At 43.4% G+C, this 9,175-nt stretch overlaps 1 pseudogene; it reads left to right on the top strand.

Moving 5' to 3' along the window:
* The first annotated feature begins 1,878 nt into the window (after positions 1–1,878).
* Positions 1,879–6,973, top strand: LOC144309902 (DNA (cytosine-5)-methyltransferase 3A pseudogene; annotated as a pseudogene).
* The last annotated feature ends 2,202 nt before the right edge of the window (positions 6,974–9,175 follow it).

Raw genomic sequence — 9,175 nt, 5'->3', positions numbered from 1 at the left:
TGTCACGAGAGAAGGATGTTACTGATGTATAGTATTTGAAAATCAGCCACTTGCAATGTGCTTTTGCTTCACAGGCTAGAAGAAATCTTAGTCCATTTTTTTCCATCAAATTGGCTGAAATTTGCCTGCCTCAAGCAGTAGCAACTCTCAAGAAATGAAAAAGTTGAGATGTGGCATTTTTCCTAACAATACATGTAAAGACTAGAGTGCTTGATTTAGTTTTTATGGAATTGCCACGGTACCTTTGTGTATCGTTGTGTTCATCAGCACCCCTTAACCATTAAACAGACATGCCCAAAACAATGCATGCATGTGTGTCTCTATTTAGTTGTAATGTGGCCACTGTTTCCTTCCTATAAAATGGAAATTATAATGTTATAATGTTAACAAGGTGGTTTGTGAGTTTCAAATACAATAGTGAAGATCTTCTTTCTTTGATAGTTACATAGGTTAGGCAAATACAAGCAGGCATTTAGTATTAAATTATAGCACGTGAAAGACCAAAAAGTAGTGATAGGTGGTTGTTATTTCTACTAAGAAAAGGACACTAATTTTTTTTCAAAGTCTTAGTTACACTAGCTCTTGAGTTTTAAGCTTGGTGGTTTTTCAAAGTAAATGTGACTAGTAAGTGGCGAGGAAGCATAGTCACTGATATCCTGGTTTTAGAAAAGCAATGAGTAAACAAATTGATGTTGCTAGCATTTAAGTGGCACAGTAGCATGTGTACTATTACAAGGATCTTCCTGTAATTGCTGTAAAATGTGCTTTTAATGTTTACTGTGCCCCTCTAGTCCATTCTATGTTTCTTACTAGCTGCCCCCCACTCCCAGCCTCTATCACACGCAAACTTCACGTGTGTCTTTTGACCCATTCTGTTCACTTTCAAGTATGTCAACAAGCAAGAGAGAGAAAGCGAGCCACATGTGCACGTATGCGAGAATGCGCACAAGTGCTAGAATGTGCAGAGGGAGATGGAGAGAGAAATTTTAGCAGACTCCCCACAGAGTGTGGAGCCCTGTGAAGGATCCGGGGTCCCGACCCTGAGATCAGGACCTGAGCCCAAACCAGGAGTCGGGGTGTAACCAACTGAGCCACCCAGGGGCCCAGGTAGAGACCTCTTCTTAATTGGCTTTGACTTTATTTGACCATGGTAGGAGCCAGTATATTGAAAGGGTTAAAGCAGCAGAATGATGATATCAGACTGGTTTTTTTTTTTCAGAAGTAAAATTTAGTTGCTACAGAGATGGGATGGGCCTGGAGATTTCCAGGTCAAGACAATGGCAATGAACCCATGGGTGAGGGAAGGAAAGTGATTTTTGTTTTGAGAAAGGGAGTTGGATGCTCAGCCTGCCCTCACCATCAGGGTGATGTTTCTCAACATATTGAAACTCCTCCCCCGTGTTGGTTAAACCTCAGCTCCTAGACACCACATCCACTAATCCAACCACCAGATTGTTGATGCCAGGCCATCGGGGGTTGAGAGAGGGCTCCAGAGACCTGCACAAGCCCTGACCTACCACTTCTGACATAATTGAATATCTTCTCATAAGAAAGGTGATTTTAGTTTTATGTTCATTTGCTATTTGGCAGTTAACCAAGTAGAACTTCCTACTGTGTAGTTGGATACGTGGATCTTGAGGATAATTAGTAAGTTCTAGGTTGTAGGTAATAGACTTGGGAGTCGGGTTGCCAGATAAAATACAAGGCATCCAGTTTAATTTGAACTTAAGAGAAACAGTAATTTATTTATTTATTTTTTTAGTGGACGTATGAACTGTGCTGTCTTTTTATATTTCCTTTTGTGAAATCTCGCAACTCTGATTGGGGTGTCATCAACATTTAGATAGTAACTCTTTGTAACCACTTTATTGAGACATATATCAGACAGTTTACCCATCTCAAGTATATGTGCAAGGATGTGAAGTGTACGCACAAAGTGATGCAGCCACCTCCACGATTCTAGAATAATTTCATCTCCTCCCAACAAACCCCTGTCTCATGTAGCTGTCTACCGCTAATCCTTCATCCTCTGACCCTTCCTCACTCCAGCCCTATGCAACCACTAATCTACTTTCTGTTTCTATTTACCTGTTTTGGACAATTCATGTAAATGGAATCATATGGTGGGTAGATTTGTTTGCCATCGGCTCCTGTCACTTAGCTTAATCCACATGATAATATGTAGCAATACTTCATACCTTTCTATGGCCCAGTAGTATTTATGGATATACCAGCTTTGTTAACCTCTTTATCCAGCTTTGGACATTTGGGTCATTTCTACCTATTGCCTATGATGAATAATGCTGCTAAGAATCTTTACATAGAGGGGCTGCACGTGGCCTTATGGGCTGAGAAGAAAAGCCAAGGTGATCGCAGTAATGAATGCTGTGGAAGAAAACCAGGGGTCTGGCTAGTCTCAGAAGGTGGAGGAGGCCAGTCCTCCTGCAATGCAGCAGCCCACCAACCCTGCATCCCCCACTGTGGCCACCACACCTGAGCCCGTGGGGGCAGATGCTGGGGACAAGAACACCACCAAAGCAGCCAATGATGAGCTGGCCTACGAGGACGGCCGGGGCTTTGGCACTGGGGAGCTGGTGTGGGGGAAACGTCGGGGCTTCTCCTGGTGGCCAGGCCGCATTGTGTCTTGGTGGATGACAGGCCGGAGCTGAGGAGCTGAAGGCACCCGCTGGGTCATGTGGTTTGGAGATGGCAAGTTCTTGATGGTGTGTGTTGAGAAGTTGATGCCGCTGAGCTCCTTCTGCAGTGCTTTCCACCAGGCCACATACAACAAGCAGCCCATGTACCGCAAAGCCATCTATGAAGTCCTGCAGGTGGCCTGTAGCCATGCGGGGAAGTTGTTCCCAGCGTGCCACGACAGCGATGAGAGCGACACTGCCAAGTCCGTGGAGGTGCAGAACAAACAGATGATCGAGTGGTCTCTCGGAGGGTTCCAGCCTTCTGGCCCCAAGGGCCTGAAGCCACCCAAAGAAGAGAAGAACCCCTACAAAGAAGTTTACACAGACATGTGGGTCGAACCTGAGGCAGCTGCCTATGCACCACCCCCCCCAGCCAAAAAGCCCCGAAAGAGTACGACTGAGAAGCCTAAGATCATTGATGAACGCACAAGAGAGCAGCTGGTGTACAAAGTGCGGCAGAAGTGCCAGAACATCGAGGACATTTGCATCTCTTGTGGGAGCCTCAACGTTACCCTGGAACACCCTCTCTTTGTTGGAGAAATGTGCCAAAACTGTAAGAACTGCTTCCTGGAGTGTGCATACGTATCACCATGATGATGACAGCTACCAGTCCTACCACACCATTTGCTGTGGGGGGTGGGGGGCAAGGTGCTCATGTGTGGGAACAATAACTGCTGCAGGTGTTTTTGTGTGGAGGGTGTGGATCTCTTATTGGGGCTGGGGGCCACCTGGCAGCCATCAAGGAGGACCCCCGGAACTGCTACATGTGTGGGCACAAGGGCACTTACGGGCTACTGCGGCAGCGGGACGACTGGCCCTCATGGCTCCAGATGTTCTTCACCAACAGCCACGACCAGGAATTTGACCCTATGAAGGTTTACCTGCCTGTCCCAGCTGAGAAGAGGAAGCCCATCCGGGTGCTGTCTCTATTTGATGGAATTGCTACAGGGCTTCTGGTGCTGAAGGATTTGGGGATTCAGGTGGACTGCTACATCGCCTCCGAGGTGTGCAAGGACTCCATCACGGTGGGGAAGATCATGTATGTTGGGGACGTCTGCAGCGTCACGCAGAAGCATATCCAGGAGTGGGGCCCATTGGATCTGGTGATTGGGGGCAGTCCTTGCAATGGTCTCTCCATCATCAATCCTGCCCATAAAGGACTCTACGAGGGCACTGGCCGGCTCTTCTTTGAGTTCTACCACCTGCTGCATGATGCGCGGCCCAAGGAGGGAGATGACCGCCCCTTCTTCCGGCTCTTTGAGAATGTGGTGGCCATGGGCATTAGTGACAAGAGGGACATCTCGCGAATTCTCGAGTCCAACCCTATGATGATTAATGCCAAAGAAGTGTCAGCTGCACACAGGGCCCACTACTTCTGGGGGAACCTTCCTGGTATGAACAGGAGGCCATTGGCATCCACTGTGAATGATAAGCTGGAGCTGCAGGAGTGTCTGGAGCACGGCTGGATAGCCAAGTTCAGCAAAGTGAGGACCATTACTACTAGGTCGAACTCCATAAAGCAGGGCAAAGACCAGCATGTCCCCGTCTTCATGAATGAGAAAGAGGACATCTTACGGTGCACTAAAATGGAAAGGGTGTTTGGCTTCCCTGTCCACTATACTGATGTCTCCAACATGAGCCACTTGGCGACGCAGAGACTGCTGGGCCGGTCGTGGAGCGTGCCGGTCATCCGCCACCTCTTCGCTCTGCTGAAGGAATGTTTTGTTTGTGTGTAAGGGACATGAGGGCAGACTGAGGTAGTGACACAAAGTTAAACAAGAAAACACAAAACACAGCAAAACACTGACAACATGAAGATGGAGAGAAGTATCCGCACGCAGAAGAGAAAAAGGAAATTTAAAACAAAACCAGAGGCGGAAGTACCAGAGGGCTTTGCCTTGCACAAAGGGTTGCACATCATCTCCTGATTTTTCAATGTTAATCTTCAGTCCTTTTTAAAAACAAAACCAAGGTCCCTCCTGTCTCCCCCTCCCCTTTTTGTAGGTAAAACCTTTTGTTTTCTACTCTTTTCAGAGGGGTTTCTGTTTGGATTTTTGTTTCTTGCTGTGATTGAAACAAAGAGGGTTTATTGCAGCAAAAACCAGTAACAGGACATAGCAACAATACCTTGCAGAGGAAGGACAGGAGGGAAAAAAAAGGAAATTCTACAGAAATCTATATATTGGAGTTTTTTCTAACTATGTATGTTTTGTTGTCTTCTCTAGCCTGATCAGATAGGAGCACAAGCAGGGGGTGGAAAATAGTGACGCTCAGCAGCAGACTTTCCTTCCAGCCGCTGAGCTCTCTTGCCAGCACCATTCCTGGTCATGCAGAACAGAGCCCAATGAGCAGCAGGGAGACACATCACACAAGACCCTTTTATGCAGTATTTCAGGTGCTTACCACACAGGAAACCTTGAAGAAGATCCATTTCTATAAGCTGCTGTTACCTCTTCCAGTTTGTGTGTGTGTGTGTGTATATATATATAAATGACAGATATGAGATATATATAAAAGGTACTGTTAATTACTGTACAACCTGACTTCATAATGGTGCTTTAAAACAGCGAGGTGAGTAAAAACATCAGCTTCCACGTTGCCTTATGTGCAAAGGGTTTTAACGTTGGATGAAGGGAGGCAGCTTGAAGGTGAATCGTTGCCATTCATGGCGGGCTTTCCCTCTAGTGTTTAACAAGGTGAAGGAGGAGAATTCGGGACCACGTACTCCTGCTTCTCCCTGCCAAAAACGGGTATGAGGTGAGATGGGGTGGGTCGGACCGTGGAGGGTTGAGAGTGGGATTCATCCAGGCTCACGCAATAACCTTTCGATTTTTTTTTCCAAAAAAAAGGAGACTCCCTCGGCAAGATGGCAGTTAAAAGGGGTCTTCATTCCCAGTTTCTCACATTAGCCAATTCAAGGGCTCCTTGTGGTGGGATCAGAAATTATCCAGAGTGTGGGAAAGTGACCGTTAAAAACCCCACCTGGAGAAAAAAAAAAATACAAAATGAAAAAAAAAAAAAAAGGAACCTTCACATACAGGTATTTATGTGGACATATTTTCATTTCTGGGGGCCATGTATGTAGGAGCGGAATTGCTGGGTTAAGTGCTAAGTCTGTGTTTAACACTTAGAAGAACCAGCAGTTTCCCAAGGTGGCTCCACTGTTTTGTATTCTCACCAGCAGTGTGTGAGGCTTCTGATTTCTGTATGCTTGTCAACCCTATTTTTTATTTTTTTTATTTATTTTTTTTTATTTTTTATTATTATTTTTTTTTAACCCTATTTTTTAAAAAAAGATTTTATTTATTTGAGAGAGAGAGCAAGAGAGCGAGCAGGGAGGTGGGCAGTGGTGAGGGAGAGGGGCAGAGAGGAAATCTCAAGCTGACTCCTTGTGAACACAGACCCTGATTTGGGGCTCAATCTCACACGACCCTGGTATCATGACTTGAGTCAAAATCAAGAGTCGGCTGTGTAACCAACTGAGCCGCTGAAGTGCCCCACCAACACTTGTTTTAGCTAACACTTGCTTTTGTTTGACTTTTTTGTTCTCACCTTTCTAGAAGAAGGTGGGACATGATACCTCCTTGTTGCTGTGGTTTACGTTTCCTTGATGACTGATGAAGTTCATTATCTTTTTGTGTGTTTATTGGCTATTTTTGTATCATCTTTGCAGAAACGTCTTTTTGGATTCTTTGGACAGTTTTCTCATTAGATACCTTTGAAATAGTAGACTTCTTTTTAGAACAGTCTTAGATTTACAGAAGTGTCTTTTCCATTTTTTGCCTATTTTTAAGGGAGTTGTGTTTTTCCCTTATCATTGAGTTTTAACAGTTGTCTTTTGTGGATACGTGTCGTTTATTAGATACGTGTTCTGCAAATATTTTTTTTCCAGTCTGTGGCTTGTTTCTTCATTCTCTGAACGGTTTCTTTCACAGAACAGAAGTTCTTAATTTTAATAATGTCCAACCTTGCAATTTCTCTTTCATACGTTGGGCTTTTGGAGTTGCATGGAAAAACTCCTTGCCATGCTCAAAGTCACCCAGGAATTGTGCAGATTTGTCTTTATATTTAGTTCTGTGATCTAATTTGAGTTCATTTTTGTGAACAGGGATAAGTTCTATGCCTAGATTCAAAGATTTTCTGCATGTGAATATCCAGTTGTCTAGCATCAGTATTTGAAAAGACTGGCCTTTCTTCACTGAATCGTCTTTGCTCCTCTGCCAAAGACCAGTTGATTGTATTCGTGTGGGTTTTATTCTGAGCTCTGTTATGTTCTACAGATCTGTTTTTCTGTTCTTTTTTTTTTTTGTAAATTTTTATTTATTTATGATAGTCACACACACGCAGAGAGAGAGAGGCAGAGACACAGGCAGAGGGAGAAGCAGGCTCCATGCACCGGGAGCCCGACGTGGGATTTGATCCCGGGTCTCCAGGATCGCGCCCTGGGCCAAAGGCAGGCGCTAAACTGCTGCACCACCCAGGGATCCCTGTTTTTCTGTTCTTTGACCAATACTGCTGTGTCTTTATTACTGAAGCTTTATAGGAAATCTTGAAATTGGTTGGTGTCAGTCCTTTGACTTTGTATTTCTCAATATTGTGTCAGCTGTTCTGTTTTTTTTTTTTTTTGCCTATTCATGTAAAATTGAGAATGAGTTTGTCATATATATGTGATAACTTGCTAGGATTTGGGTTGGGGTTGTGTTGTATATATAAACCAAGTTGGGAAGAATTGACATCTTGATCATATTATATATTCTTGTCCGTAAACATGGAATTTACTTATGGAGATCATCTTTGATTTCTTTCAACTGAGTTTTTAAAAATATTTATTTATTCATGAGAGACACAGAGAGCACAGAGAGAGAGAGAGAGAGAGTGGCAGAGACACAGGCAGAGAGAGAAGCAGGGAGCCCGACGTGGGACTTGATCCTGGGTCTCGAGGATCAGATCCTGGGCTGAAGGCGGCGCTAAACCGCTGAGCCACCCGGGCTCCTCATCAGCTGAGTTTTATACGAATTGAGATTCTGTACACTTTTTGTTAGATTGGGCACTAATGTAAATGGTATTTTGTTTTTAATTTCAAATTCCCATTGTTCATTGGCAGTGTGAACAATGCTATCTTGGGCAGACCCACCATGCTGATGGCTCTCTGTGGCCTGAAGCCTTCTGGAGCACAGGTCCCTCTCATATTCTTTCTTTTTGTCTGGTCACACCCTTAAGTACACCCATGAATGTCCTTCATCTGCTCTAGAGATAGGATTATGATTTTCAAGCATTTCCTCCTGGGTGGGCTTCCAGCAGTTACCCGCCAGCTTCTTGGGCCCCAAAACAGGTCTCACTGGAGGTGGGGTTGTGGAGATCTACTAATTTTTCAGCCTCCCAAGACACACTTCTGTCCATAAGTCCCCTTAAGAAGCCATTTCTCATCAAGGTGGACTTGTCAGCCTTTTTCTTCTCTCTTTCATAGAACACAGGTATATAGGAAAGTAATTGATATTTGTACATGAAGTTTGCATCCTGAATCATTGCTATAATCACTTACTAGTTCCCAGAGTTTTTTTCGTGTTTCTTTAGGATTTTCTACATACATAGTCATGTTGTCTCTGAACAAAGGCAGTTTTACCTTTTCCTTCCCCATATGTAAATCTTTTCTTTTCTTTTCCCTTCCTAGAGGATTAGCTAGGACTTCTTCTTAAGTACTGAATCTTTACTAGTGGTAAGAGGGGAATATCCTTGCCTTGTTACTGATCTTAGAGGGAAATCTAGTTTTTCACCATTAAGTAGGTTTGCTCTAGGTATTTTATACATGTTTATCAAGTTGAGGAAGTCCCCTCTATTCCCAGTTTGGTGGTAACTTTTATCATGAATACGTGTTGGATTTTTCTTAATAATTGTTTGGCATCTGTTGATATGATCAAATAGATATTTTTTATCTTGTTGGAGTGATGGCTTACACTAATACTTCTGCATATTATACAGCCTGTGCATTCCTGGAAAAAAAAAAACATTGGTTTTGGTATAGCATCCATATTATATGTTGTTGAATTTGATTTGAAATTTTTCAAATTTTTTTGAAGAGTTTTTCATCTCTGTTCATAAGAGATATAGTAGTCTATATGTCTATAGACTATATAGTAGTCTATATCTCTATAGAAAAGTATAGACTACTATAGTTTTCCTTCTTCTGCTGTCTTTATCTGGTTTTGATAGTAGGATAAGGCTGGCCTTATAGAATGAGTTGGAAGTACAGCCTCTCTTTTATTTTCTCTGAAAGAGTTTGAGAATTGGTATAATGTCATCTTCTTATTTTTGCCAGTGAAGCCGTCAGGGCTCAGTGCTTGCTGTTGAGGAAGGTTACTAATTATTGATTTAATTTCTCTTTAGGTATAGGCCTATTGAGATCACCTATTTCTCTTTGTGTAGGAGTTTTTGTTACTTGTGTCTTTTACGGAATTGGTGCGTGTCATGTAAATCCTCAA

The sequence above is a fragment of the Canis aureus genome, unplaced genomic scaffold (genome assembly GCF_053574225.1).
Source record: "Canis aureus isolate CA01 unplaced genomic scaffold, VMU_Caureus_v.1.0 ptg000244l_RagTag, whole genome shotgun sequence".
In the NCBI taxonomy this organism is placed as follows: Eukaryota; Metazoa; Chordata; class Mammalia; order Carnivora; family Canidae; genus Canis; species Canis aureus.
The sequence above is the reverse complement of the archived record's forward strand: the minus strand, read 5'-3'. Positions and strand labels throughout refer to the sequence as shown.